At 36.2% G+C, this 12363-nt stretch overlaps 1 protein-coding gene and 1 pseudogene across 5 annotated transcripts in view; one reads left to right on the top strand and one right to left on the bottom strand.

The window, feature by feature from the left end:
• AXDND1 (axonemal dynein light chain domain containing 1) overlaps positions 1 to 12363 on the top strand; it is an 83704-nt gene that overhangs the window by 17580 nt on the left and 53761 nt on the right. The window lies entirely within an intron of this gene.
• Positions 2406 to 5504, bottom strand: LOC102899914 (annotated as a pseudogene).

Genomic DNA, 12363 nt, shown 5'->3' on the forward strand with positions numbered 1-12363 from the left:
GTTTATATCTGTTTTTGAGCAAATCACAAAAGTTCCCTTCTTTATCCTGTTGGTAACAAGGAACTGAATTGCATTTCTGTTATTTTTTCTATAGTAAAAATATAATAGTTGAGAACTTCTTTAAGATGATTTCTGTTGGGATGTTTGATACCATAGTCTTTTATGATTAGGAGTGAAGTGCTATGTGAAATACTAGAAAAAGTATAGATTTTGGAGACAGACTGATCTGGTTTAAATCATCACGTAGATGTGTGACTTTGGTAAAAGTGTGAGCCTTAGTTTCCTCATCTGTAAATGCAGGTAATAACTACTGTGAACATTTTCTTTGCCCATTTGTTCATTCATCACTCAGTGATGTCTATTGAGTGTCTGTGTCAAGCCTTAGGATGCTTCATAGGATTGTCACGAGAAGTAGATGCTCAGTACATATAATTATTACAGATGATCGTGATAAATACTATTGTCGTATAATGCTTCTTATGACTGTGGTACTTTACAAAAAGCTGGAAGGAATAGTGGAATTAGAATACTGGGTTCAAATTTTGTATCTACAGTTTACTTGCCATGGAACCACAAGCAAATTATTAGCTCTCTCTGAATGAGAATTAATAACATAAATTTGCCCTATTTGCCTGCTGTCTGATTTATGGAAGCTGAGTCCTCCTATCTGATGGTGCTGAGAAACGAAGAGCAAAGCCGTTAATAAGAGACTGGTCAAGATTAGATACTAAGGAGTAGGTTCTTAGAGCACCTCAACAGCTGGAGAATGCAAATTAGAATGAAGAAAGGGACAGCTGAAGTTTGAGTTGTCATTCTAAGAACAAAGCCTGGGATAGATGAGGAAGCACGGTAAAGGAGCTGGATGACTCAGAGTGGATCCAGACTTGCCCCTTATCAGGAGTAGGGATGAGTGGGACTCTTCCAGCTGATTTCAGGAATTAGCTTCTAGGGGCCCAGATCAGGTGGGGTTCTATCCCAGGAAGTCTGACAGAAAGAGACAGGCAGGCAAGCCAAAACCAAAAATCCCCACTTCTTTCAGGTTTTCTTAGTAAAATATACTGCGTGTGGAAAGCACACTAATTAGTCAATATTGATTTTATGCCGTATCACCGCCATTACAATGTCATAAAGAACAGTTTCATGCCCCCGAGCCCCCACATGTCACCTATTCATTCCTTCTCCATTCCCATTCCCTTGAACCTGTAGCAACCACTGACCCTTCTACTGTCTCTATACTTTTTTCTCTTGCAGAATGTGACATAGTTGGGATCATGCAGCACATAGTCTTTCCAGACTGGTTGCTTTACTCACACCTGAATTTTAACTGCTGACATATTTTCTGATCATTATTTTGTGGAATTCATTAAGTTGTGAGCATCGTATCATTGCTTTTGAACAATTTGATTATGATGTGCCTCGGTATAATTTTCTCTATGTTTCTTGTGATTGGTGGTCATTGAGCTTTTTGGATCTGTGAGTGTATGTTTTTCATCAAATATGGGAATTTTTTAGCTAGTTTTTCTTCTTCAAGTATTTTTTTCTACCCTCTCCCCTTTTCAGGAGAGTCCATTTACTCACATATCAGCCCACTAATAATGACATAGTCCTGATAATGTTTTGAACATTTTTTCTTTTAAAATCTTTTTCATTTTATATAGTTGTTCTACTGCTTGATTGCTTGATTTTGGAGAGAGAGAGAGAGAAGAAAGTGCAAGCAGGGGAGAGGGGCAGAAGAAGAGAGAGAATCTTAAGCAGGCTCCATGCTCAGCACAGAACCTGATGTGGGGTTCTATCCCATGACCATGAGATCATGACCTGCACTGAATCAAGAGTTAGACGCTTAATCAACTGAACCAGCCACCCAGGGGCCCCTCATTTTGTATAGTTTCTACTGTTCTATCTTCAAGTTCACTAATCTTTTCTTCTAAAGTATCTAATCTGCTTTAAATCCCATTCAGTGATGTTTCCAACTCAGATATTGTAGTTTTCATCTCTGAAAGCTCAATTTGGGTCATTTCAAAAATATTTGCCATGTCTCTACTTAACATTGCAAACATACAAAATATAGTTATAGGTTTTTTTTCCCCAAAGCTGATATATCTATTTTATAATGGAAGCGAGTACTTTCAGTATTTTTAGTTGCTGCATTTTAAAAACATCTAAAGCTATTTGTGTGGTTCTTCCCAAACCCTCAATCCTGCCATGGGATCCCAGGCCAGGAGGCTATAGGAAGGAATATTGAATTTCTGAATGCAAGAAAATGGTGTCCCTTGCCCAAAGTTTCTCCAAGCAGAGCCAATCGCTCCTCCAAACAGGGCTGATGAGGCTGTCTCAACACCCCTAGGAAGTGGTAATCCTGAAGGCAGTACTTGGAGGGGCGCCTGTCGGATGGGAGAGGTCTCAGGCTAGCCTTCCCCAGATCCCTAACCAGGGTGATCATCACTGGCTACTGTAAGGATCAGGCTGTAAAAATATTTTTGTAGCTCAAGCAGGGACCAGAAGTAATGGGAGATGACTTTCTTCTCTTCTCAGCTATGGGCATCTCTGCGTACGTCTGCTTGTATCCATCAGGCAGGGGTCCTAGCCAAAGTCCTAGCAGCCTCAGAGCACCACCATCTGGCCCCAAGCTCTGGCCCCTGGACGGGCACACTGGCCTGCTGGGGTCCCTGATGCTGAGCAGAAATGTGCAGAGCACATGGGCAAAGTCTGTCCTGGAACCCAGCCAGGAGCTGGTTCAGACTTTTAGGCTTTAACTTTTCTGGAAACCACTGTATATAGGGGCCAGGGAGACCCCTGAAAGCGTTGAAGCACAGATTTGTGTCCTCCACCAGTGCAGGCGTCTGTACCTGTAGAGCCGTCTCCTGACGCTTCTATATGGAAATCTCATCAGGTCCACCCTGAGACTTTGGCAAGGCAATTTTCTGTGCCACCAAAGTACATGAAAACTTATCTCCTAGTATCTGAATGACCTCTTCCAGCTTTGAATGTCCTTGTCTGTTAATTCTAACATTTATGCCAGTTCTGGGTGAGTTTTTTTTCTCCTCATAGGTGTGTTCTCTGCTTTCTTTGCATGCCTGGTAAGTTTGATTGGATGGCAGACATTGTGAGTTTTAGCTTATTGGATGCTGTGTATTTTTGCATTTCTAAAAATATTCTTGAACTTTGATTTGTGACATGATTAAGCTACTTGAAAACAGTTTGGTGCTTTTGGGCCTTTAGGAAGAACAGAACAGTGCTTAATTTATGGCCAATTGTTTGTAAATACTTTGGCAAGACTCTTCTTTGAATCCTAAGTTTTTCCAGACTGGCTGGTTAGAACCAGCACCATTTCTAGCAGTGTGTGAGTGCTGGGTGCTCTTACCTCCCGATCCTTTCAGATAGTTTCTTCACATTTATGATCTTTCCTGATCTTGATGATGATCCTGATCTTTCCTTAGCTGATTACTTGAGAAGGACCCTCTGCAGACCTCCAGAGGATCTCTTGGAATAGCTCTTTTCTCTCCAGTACCCTGTCCTCTGAACTCTTGTTGCTTTCCTCTCCCTAGGCTCTTAGCTCTGTCTCCTTAACTCAGAGAGTCCGCTGGGCTTCTCCAGCGTTCTCTCTCCTTGTGCTTTGGCCTGGAAACTTTCAAGTCTGCAACTTGGAGCAATCATAGGGCTTTATTTACTTCTAGTCTCTCACTGATTACTCTCTTTCATTGCCTTGTATTCAGTGTCTTGAAAATTTTTGTTTCACATGTATCTTGAAAATTGTTTTACATACTTTGCCTTTGTTGTTGTCGACGTCTTCATTGAGGTTATTTCAGGCAGGAGAATAAATTTAGTTCCTCTGGATTTATTTTTATTTTTGTACCTATATCTATACCACAATCCTATGTATAGGTTAATATCCTTAATAAGTTTTAGAAAATTACCAGTGGTGATCTCTTTGGTAAATATCTGTTCTCCATTTTCTCTGTTTTCTCTTTTTGGAACTCTGATTAAATTTATATTAGACATTTTCATCTGTGCTTTTTGTCTCTTGATCTCTTTTTCATAATTTCCAACACCTTGTCTCTGTACTATATTTTGGGTGGTTTTTTCAAAGATATTAATAAGCGCTTTAGCTGCATCTTTTCTGCTAAAACCCATCTTTTGAGTTTTATAATCAATAATTGTATTATCCACCTAAGAGTTCTGTTGTTTGTTTTTGTATCTGTCTCATCATATTTAATATTTTTTATTGCTCATTTATTTTTAGATTCAATCTTTCATTTCTCAAACATTTCATGGATGGTTGCATATTCTAAATCTCATATTTCTAATATATGAAACTATTAGTATCTAGAATTACTATTTGTTGTTTCTTCTTGGTCTCATTTATGATGGTTTATTTACATATTTTGCAATATTTGCTTTTATAGCTAACATTTGGTTAATCTTAATCATGAAATCCTCAGAATGTAAATCATGGACGCTTCCTGAAGAGAGGATTTGTATTTTCTTCCTTCTGGAATCCTGACCGTATGTGATAGTCCAGTACTCAGGTCTCTTACTTTGAAGCCAGTCCAAGGCTTAGTGTCAGACCCAACGTTGGTATTTTAAAAAATTTATTTATTTATTTTTAATTGAAGTGTAGTTGACATATAATATTATATTAGTGTCAGATGTACAACATAGTGATTTGACATTATATACATTACAAAATACTCACCATGATAAGTCACCATACAAAAGTAATACAATACTTTTTACTGTATTCCCTGTGCTGTATTTTACAGCTTCATAACTTATTTATTTTATAACTGAGAGTTTGTACCTCTTAGTCCCCTTCAACTACTTTGCCCAGCCCTTTATCCCCTCTCCTCTGGCAACCACCAGTTCTCTGTACTTATAAGTCTGCTTCTGTTTTGTTTTCTTTGTTTTGTTTTTGAGATTCCACATATAAGTGAAATCAAAATGGTATTTGTTTTCTTTGTCTAACTTATGTCTCTTAGCATAATACCTTTAGGTCCATATCACAAATGGCGAGATTTTTTTTTAATGACTGGCTAATATTCCATTGTTTATATATACAACCATTTCCTTATCCACTCATCATTGATGGATACTTACGTTGCTTCCATATCTTTGTTATTGTAAATAATGCTGCAATAAACACAGGAGTGCATTTATCTTTTCAAATGAGTTTTTTTTTTTTTATTTATTCTTCAGGTAAATACTCAGAAGTGGAATTACCGGATCATATGGTATTTTTATTTTTAATTTTTTGAGGAACCTCCGTACTATTTTCATAGTGCTGCACCAATTTACATTCTCACCAATAATGCATGAGGGTTCCTTTTTTTCCACATCCTCACCAATACTTGTTATTTTGGACCCCCTTTTTTTTTTTTAAAGATTTTATTTGTAAGTAATCTCTACACCCAACGGGGTCTTGAACTCACAGTCCACAGACCAAGAGTCGTACACTCCACTGACTGAGCTAGGCAGGTGCTACTTTGGGTCTTTCTGATTCCAGCCATTGTGACAGGTATGAGGTGATACCTTATTGTGGTTTTGATGTGCATTTCCTTGATGATTAGTGATGTTGAGCATCTTTTCATGTGCCCGTTGGTCATCTGCATGTATTTTTTGGAAAATTATCTATTCATGTGTTCTGCCTATTTTTAAATCACACTGTTTCATTGGTGTTAACTTCTATGATTTCTTTATCGATTTTGGATATTAGCCCCTTATTGGATATATCACTTGCAAATATCTCCTTTTCAGTAGATTGCCTTTCGTTTTGTTGATGGTTTTCTTCGCTGTGCAAAAGTGTTTTATTTTGGTGTAGTCCCGCTTACTTATTTTTGCTTTTGTGTGGCCCTTTTCTGAAGAGAGGGATCCAAAAAATATTGCTAAGACCGATGTCAGAGAGATTATGGCCGATGTTTTCTTTTAGAAGTTTTTTGGTTTCAGGGCCCACATTTAAGTCTTCATTCCATTTTGAGTTTATTTTTGTATATTATATGATGTAAGAAAGTGGTCTAATTTCATTCCTTTCATTATGTTCATCCAGTTTTCTCAATGCCATTTATCAAAGAGATTGTCTTTTCCCTATGCTATAGTCTTGCCTCCTTTGTCATAGATTAATTGACTATATAAGTGTGGGTTTATTTCTGGACCTCTGCTTTATTCCATTGATCTATGTGTCTGTTTTTGTGTGTGTACCACGCTGTTCTGACTACCAATGCGTTGTAGTATAGTTTGAAATCTGGGAGTGTGATACCTTCAGCTTTGTTCTCCTTTCTCAAGATTGGTTTGGCTCTTAGGGTTTTTAAGGTTCCATATGATTTTAGGATTATTTGTTCTAGTTCTGTGAAAATTGTTGTTAGCATTCTGATAGAGATTGCATTGAGTCTGTGGGTTGCTTTGGGTAGCAAGGACATTTTAATGATACTAATTTTTCTGATCCATGAGTAGGGTATATCTTTTCATTTGTTTGTGTTATCTTTAATTTCTTACATCAATATCTTACAGTTTTCAGAGTATAGGTCTTTCATCTCCTTGGTAAAATGTATTACTAGATATTTTATTATTTTTGGTGCGATTATAAAAGAGATTTTTTTTTCCTTTTTTTAATTAAAAAATTGTTTTTGTTACTAAATGGGATTGTTTTCTTGTTTTTTCAGTTTATTCATTTTGAGAGAGAGATCGAGAGCTCAAGGGGAGGGGCAGAGAGAGAGGGAGAGAGAGAGAATCCTAAGCAGGCTCTGCTCTTGTCAGTGCAGAGCCGAACATGGGCTTGATCTCACAAACTGTGAGATCATGACCTGAGCTGAAATCAAGAGTCAGAGGCTTAACCGACTGAGCCACCCAGGCACCTCAGATGGGATTGTTTTCTTAATTTTTCTGTCTGCTAGTTTGTTATTAGTATATAGAAATGTAACATTTCTATATATTAATTTTGTATCCTGCAAATTTACTGAATTCACTTACTAGTTCTAATGGTTTTTTTGGGGGGAGTCTTTAGGGTTTGCCATATATAATATTATGTCATATGCGAATAGTTGACAGTTTTATTTCTTCCTTACCAATTTGAATTCCTTTTATTTTTGTTCCTTGTCTGATTGCTCTGGCTAGGACTTCTAGTACTATGTTGAATACAAGTGGTGAGAGTAAGCATCTTTGTGTTGTTACTGATGTTAGAGAAAATATTTCACCTTTTAACCATTGAGTATGTTAACTGTGAGTTTGTCATAGATAGGCTTTATTATATTGAGTTATGTTCCCTCTGTATCATTTTGTTGAGAGTTTTATCACGAATGGATGTTGAATTTATCAAATACTTTTTCTGCATCTATTGAGATGAGCATATGGTTTTTATCCTCTATCTTGTTAATGTGGTATATCCCACTGATTGATTTGTGGACATTGACTCATTCTTCCATCCCTAGAATAAATCCCACTTGATTGTGGTCACTGATTCTTTTAATGTGTTGTTGAACTTGGCTTGCTAATATTTTGTTGAGGATTTTGGCATCTATGTTCCTTAAGGATAATTGACTTCTAATTTTCTTTTTTGTGATGTCTTTGGTCTTGCTATCGGGGTAACGCTGTCTTTATTGAATGAATTTGAAACAATTCTTCCTTTTCTATTTTTTGGAATAGTTTGAGAATAGGTGTTAACTCTTCTTTAAATATTTGGTAGAATTCACCTTTGCAGCCATCTCATCCTGGCTTCTGTTGGTTTTGAGGTTTTTGTTTAGTGATTCAATTTAATTACTAGTAATTTGTCTGCTTAGATTTTCTATTTCTTCTTGATTCATTCTGCTAAGGTTGTATGTTTCTAGGAATTTATCCATTTCTTCTAGGTTGTTGGAATTTGTTGGTAAATAATTTTTCCTAGTAGTCTCTTGTAGTCCTTTGTATTTCTGTGGAGTCATTGTACCTTCTATTTCATTTCTCATTTTATTTATTTGAGTACTCTCTCTTCTTTTCTTGATGAGTCTGGCTAAAGGTGTATCAAGGTGTTATTTTCAGAGAAATGCCTTTTAAGTTCACTGATCTTTTTTTTTTTCAGTTTATATATTTTTTTTTAATTAAAAAAATGTTTAAGGTTTATTTATTTTTTGAGAGAGAGAAAGAGAGAGTGACAGAGTGCTAGCAGAGGAGGGGAAGAGAGAGAGGGAGACACAGAACCTGAAGCAGGTTCCAGGCTCCGAGCTGTCAGTACAGGGCCCGACATGGAGCTTGAACTCACGAACCGTGAGATCATGACCTGAGCCGAAGTCCTATGCTTAATCAACTGAGCCACCCAGGCACCCCATATTTTATTTATTTCTGCTCTCTGATCTTTAGTATTTCCTTCCCTCAGCTAACTTTGGGCTTTATTCTTCTTTTTTCTAGTTCCTTTAGGTGTAAGATTAGATTATTTGATATTTTTCCTATTTCTTGAGGTAAGCTCGTATCACCATAAACTTCCCTCTTAGAACTGCTTTTGCTGTGTCGTATATATTTGTAAACAATGTGTTCCCATTTTTATTTACCTCAAGGTATTTTTTAATTTTCTGTTTGATTTCTTTGTTAACCCATTTTTTTCTTTTTAGTAGCATGTTGTTTAGCCTCTAATTTCATACTCTTGTGATCAGAAAAGATGCTTGACATGATTTAAATCTTCTTAAATGTATTAAGACCTGTTTTATGGCCTGATATATGACCTATCTTGAAGTGTTTCAGATATACTTGAAAAAAATGCATTCTGCTGTTTTTGGATGAAATGTTCTCTATATATCTCTTGAGTCCATCTGATCTAATGTCATTCAAAGCCACTGTTTCCTTATTGATTTTCTGTCTGGGATGATCTATCCATTGATGTAAGTGGAGTATTAAAGTCCCCTACTATTTTTGTATTACATCAATTTCTCCCTTTATATCTGTTAATACTTACTTTATAAGTTAGATGCTTCTATATTGGGTGGATAGATATTTACAATTGCTATATCCTTTTGCTCCCTTTAGCATTATGTAATGCTGTTCTTTGTCCCTTGTTATGTTTTTTGTTCTGAAGTCTATTTTGTGTGATATAAATATTGCTACCCCAGCTTTTTTTCATTTCCATTTGTATGGAATATCTTTTTCTATCCCTTCACTTTCAGTCTGTATATGTCTATATGTGAAGTGAGTCTCTTATAGGCAGCATATAGATGAATCTAGTTTTTTTGGTTTTGTTTAATCACTTAGTCACCTTACATCTTTTGATTGGAGCATTTAGTTCATTTACATTTAAAGTAATTCTTGATATTTGTGCTTATTGCCATTTTGTTCATTGTTTTCTGGTTCTTTTTATAGTTCTTCTCTGTTCCTTTCTTTTCTTGCTTTCTTGTGATTTGATGATTTTCTTTAGTGTTATTATTCTTGGATTTCTTTGTCTTTAAAATTTCTTGTGTATCTGTTACAAGTTTTTGGTTTGTGGTTACCATGAGGTTTATATAGAACACCCTATGTATTTAATAGTTTGTTTTATTTTATTTTATTTTCAAATTTTTATTTAAATTCTAGTTAGTTAACATACAGTGCAATCTTGGTTTCAGGAGTAGAATTCAGTGATTCATCACTTACATACAACAGCCAGTGCTCATCATAGCAAATGCCTTCCTTAGTACCCATCACTCATCTAGCCCATCCCCCACCCACCTCCTGTTTGTTCCCTATTTTTGGAGAAGAGACTCTCATGGTTTGTTTCCCTCTCTCTTTCCCTGCTGCCCCATATGCTCATCTGTTTTGTTTCTTAAGTCCCACAAATGAGTGAAATCATATGGCATTTGTCTTATTTTGCTTAGCATAGTACATTCTAGCTCCATCCATGTCATTGCAAATGGCAAGATTTCATTCTTTTTTATGGCTAAGTAATATTCCATTGTGTATATATACTGCATCTTCTTTATTCATCCATCAGTTGATGGACATTTGGGCTCTCTCCCTAGTCTGGCTATTGTTGATATTGCTGCTGTAAACATCAAGGTGCATGTACCCCATTGAATCCATATGTTTGTATCCTTTGGGTAAATGTCTAGAGTGCAATTGCTGGATCATAGGGTAGTTCTATTTTTAACTTTTTGAGGAACCTCCATACTGTTTTCCAGAGTGGCTGCACCTGTTTTCATTCCCATCAATAGTGTAAGAGGGTTTCCCTTTCTCTGCATCCTTGCCAACACCTGTTGTTTCTTATGTTGTTAATTTTAACCATTCTGACAGGTGTGAGGTGGCATCTCATCTTGGTTTTGATTTCTATTTTTTGATAATACGTGATGTTGAGCAGCTTTTCATGTGTCTCATAGCTGTCTGGATGTCTTCTTTGGAAAAGTATCTATTCTTGTCTTCTGCCCATTTCTTCACTGGATTATGTGGTTTTTTGGGTGTTGATTTTGGTAAGTTCTTTAGAGATTTTGGATACTAACCCTTCATCTGATATGTCATTTGCAAATATCTTCTCACATTCTGTCAGTTGACTTTTAGTTTTTTTGATTGTTTCCTTCACTGTACAGAAGATTTTTGTCTTGATGAGGTCCCAATAGTTCATTTTTGCTTTGTTTTCCTTGCCTCTGGAGACATGTCTAGTAAGAAATTGCTATGGCTGAGGTCAAAGAGGTTGCTGCCTGTGTTCTCCTTTAGGATTTTGATGGTTTCCTGTCTCATATTTCGGTCTTTTATCCATTTTGAGTTTATTTTTGTGTGTGGTATAAGAAAGTGGTCCATGGGGCACCTGGGTGGCTCAGTCAGTTAAGCATCTAATTCTTGATTTCTGCTCAGGTCATGATCTCATGGTTTCATGAGTTCGAGCTTCGCATTGGGTTTTACACTAACAGTGCAGAGACTGCTTGGGATTCTCCCCCTCTCTCTGCCCCTCCCTCACTTATGTTTCTCTGTCTCTCTCAAAACCAATAAATAAACTAAAAAAAAAAAGGAGGCCCAGTTTCATTCTTCTGCATGTTGCTGTCCAGCTTTCCCAACACCATTTGTTGAAGAGACTGTCTTTTTCCATTGGATATTCTTTCCTGCTTTGTCAAAGATTACTTGACCATATAGTTGTAGGTCCATTTCTGGGTTTTCTATTCTTTTCCATTTATTTATTTATTTATTTATTATACATTTTTATTTATTTATTTTTTCTGTTCCACTCTCCTCTGTTCCATTGATCTATATGTCTGTTTTTGTGCCAGTACCCTAGTGTCTTGATGACTGCTGCTTTATAATATAGCTTGAAATCTGGAATTGTGATGCCTCTAGTTTTGTTTTTCTTTTTCAAAATTGCTTTGGCTCTTTGGGGTCTTTTCTAGTTCCATACAAGTTTTAGGATTGTTTGTTGTAACTCTGTGGGAAATGCTGGCGATATTTTGTTGGGGATTGCATTAAATGTGTAGATCACTTTGGGTAGCATAGACATTTTAACAGTGTTTGTTCTTCCAATCCATGAACATGGAATGCTTTTCCATTTCTTTGTGTCCTCTTCAATTCTTTTCGTAAGTCTTCTATAGTTTTTAGAGTGTAGACCTTTACCTCTTTGTTTAGGTTTATTCCTAGGTATCTAATTGTTTTTGGTGCAATCGTAAATAGGATCGCTTCTTTGATTTCTTCTGCTGCTGCTTCGTTATTGGTATATAGAAATGTAATAGATTTCTGTATGTTTATTTCATATCCTGCCACTTCAGCAATTTTTTGGTGGAATCTTTCGGGTTTTCTTCAGAGTATCAAGAAATCTGCAAATAGTGAAAGTTTGACTTCTTCCTTGCTGATTTGGAGGCCTTTTATTTCTTTTTGTTGTGTGATTGCTGAGGCTAAGACTTCTAGTACTATTTAACAGTCTATTTTAATTTGATGTTTAAGTTTAAATACATTCTAAAAGTAGTAAATTTTACTCCCCATACAGCATTTTATGTACTTAACATATTTTACATCTTTTTACTTTATGTGTCCCTTAGCTAATTATTGTAGATATAATTGGTTTACTGCTTTTGTATTTTAACCTTTATACTACTTTGTAAGTGATTGATCTATTACCTTTATTACATGTTTGCTTTTACCAGTGAATTTTTTTGTTTCATAAGTTCCTTCTACTGGTGGCCTTTCCTTTTCTGCTTAAGAAGTTCCTTTAACATTTCTTGTTAAGGCCAGGTTAGTGGTGATTAACTCCTTTAACTCTTATTTGCCTGGGAAACTCAGTTCAATCTGAGTGAACTCCTTTAATTCTGAGTGATAGCCTTGCTGGGTAGAGTATCCTTGGTTGTTGGTTTTTTCCTTTCAGCACTTAGAATATATCATGTCATTCTCTTCTGGCTTGCAAAGTTTCTGCTGAAAAATCAGATGATACTCTTACATGTGTTTTCTTGTACATAACTAGTT

The sequence above is a fragment of the Felis catus genome, chromosome F1 (genome assembly GCF_018350175.1).
Source record: "Felis catus isolate Fca126 chromosome F1, F.catus_Fca126_mat1.0, whole genome shotgun sequence".
Taxonomy (NCBI): Eukaryota; Metazoa; Chordata; class Mammalia; order Carnivora; family Felidae; genus Felis; species Felis catus.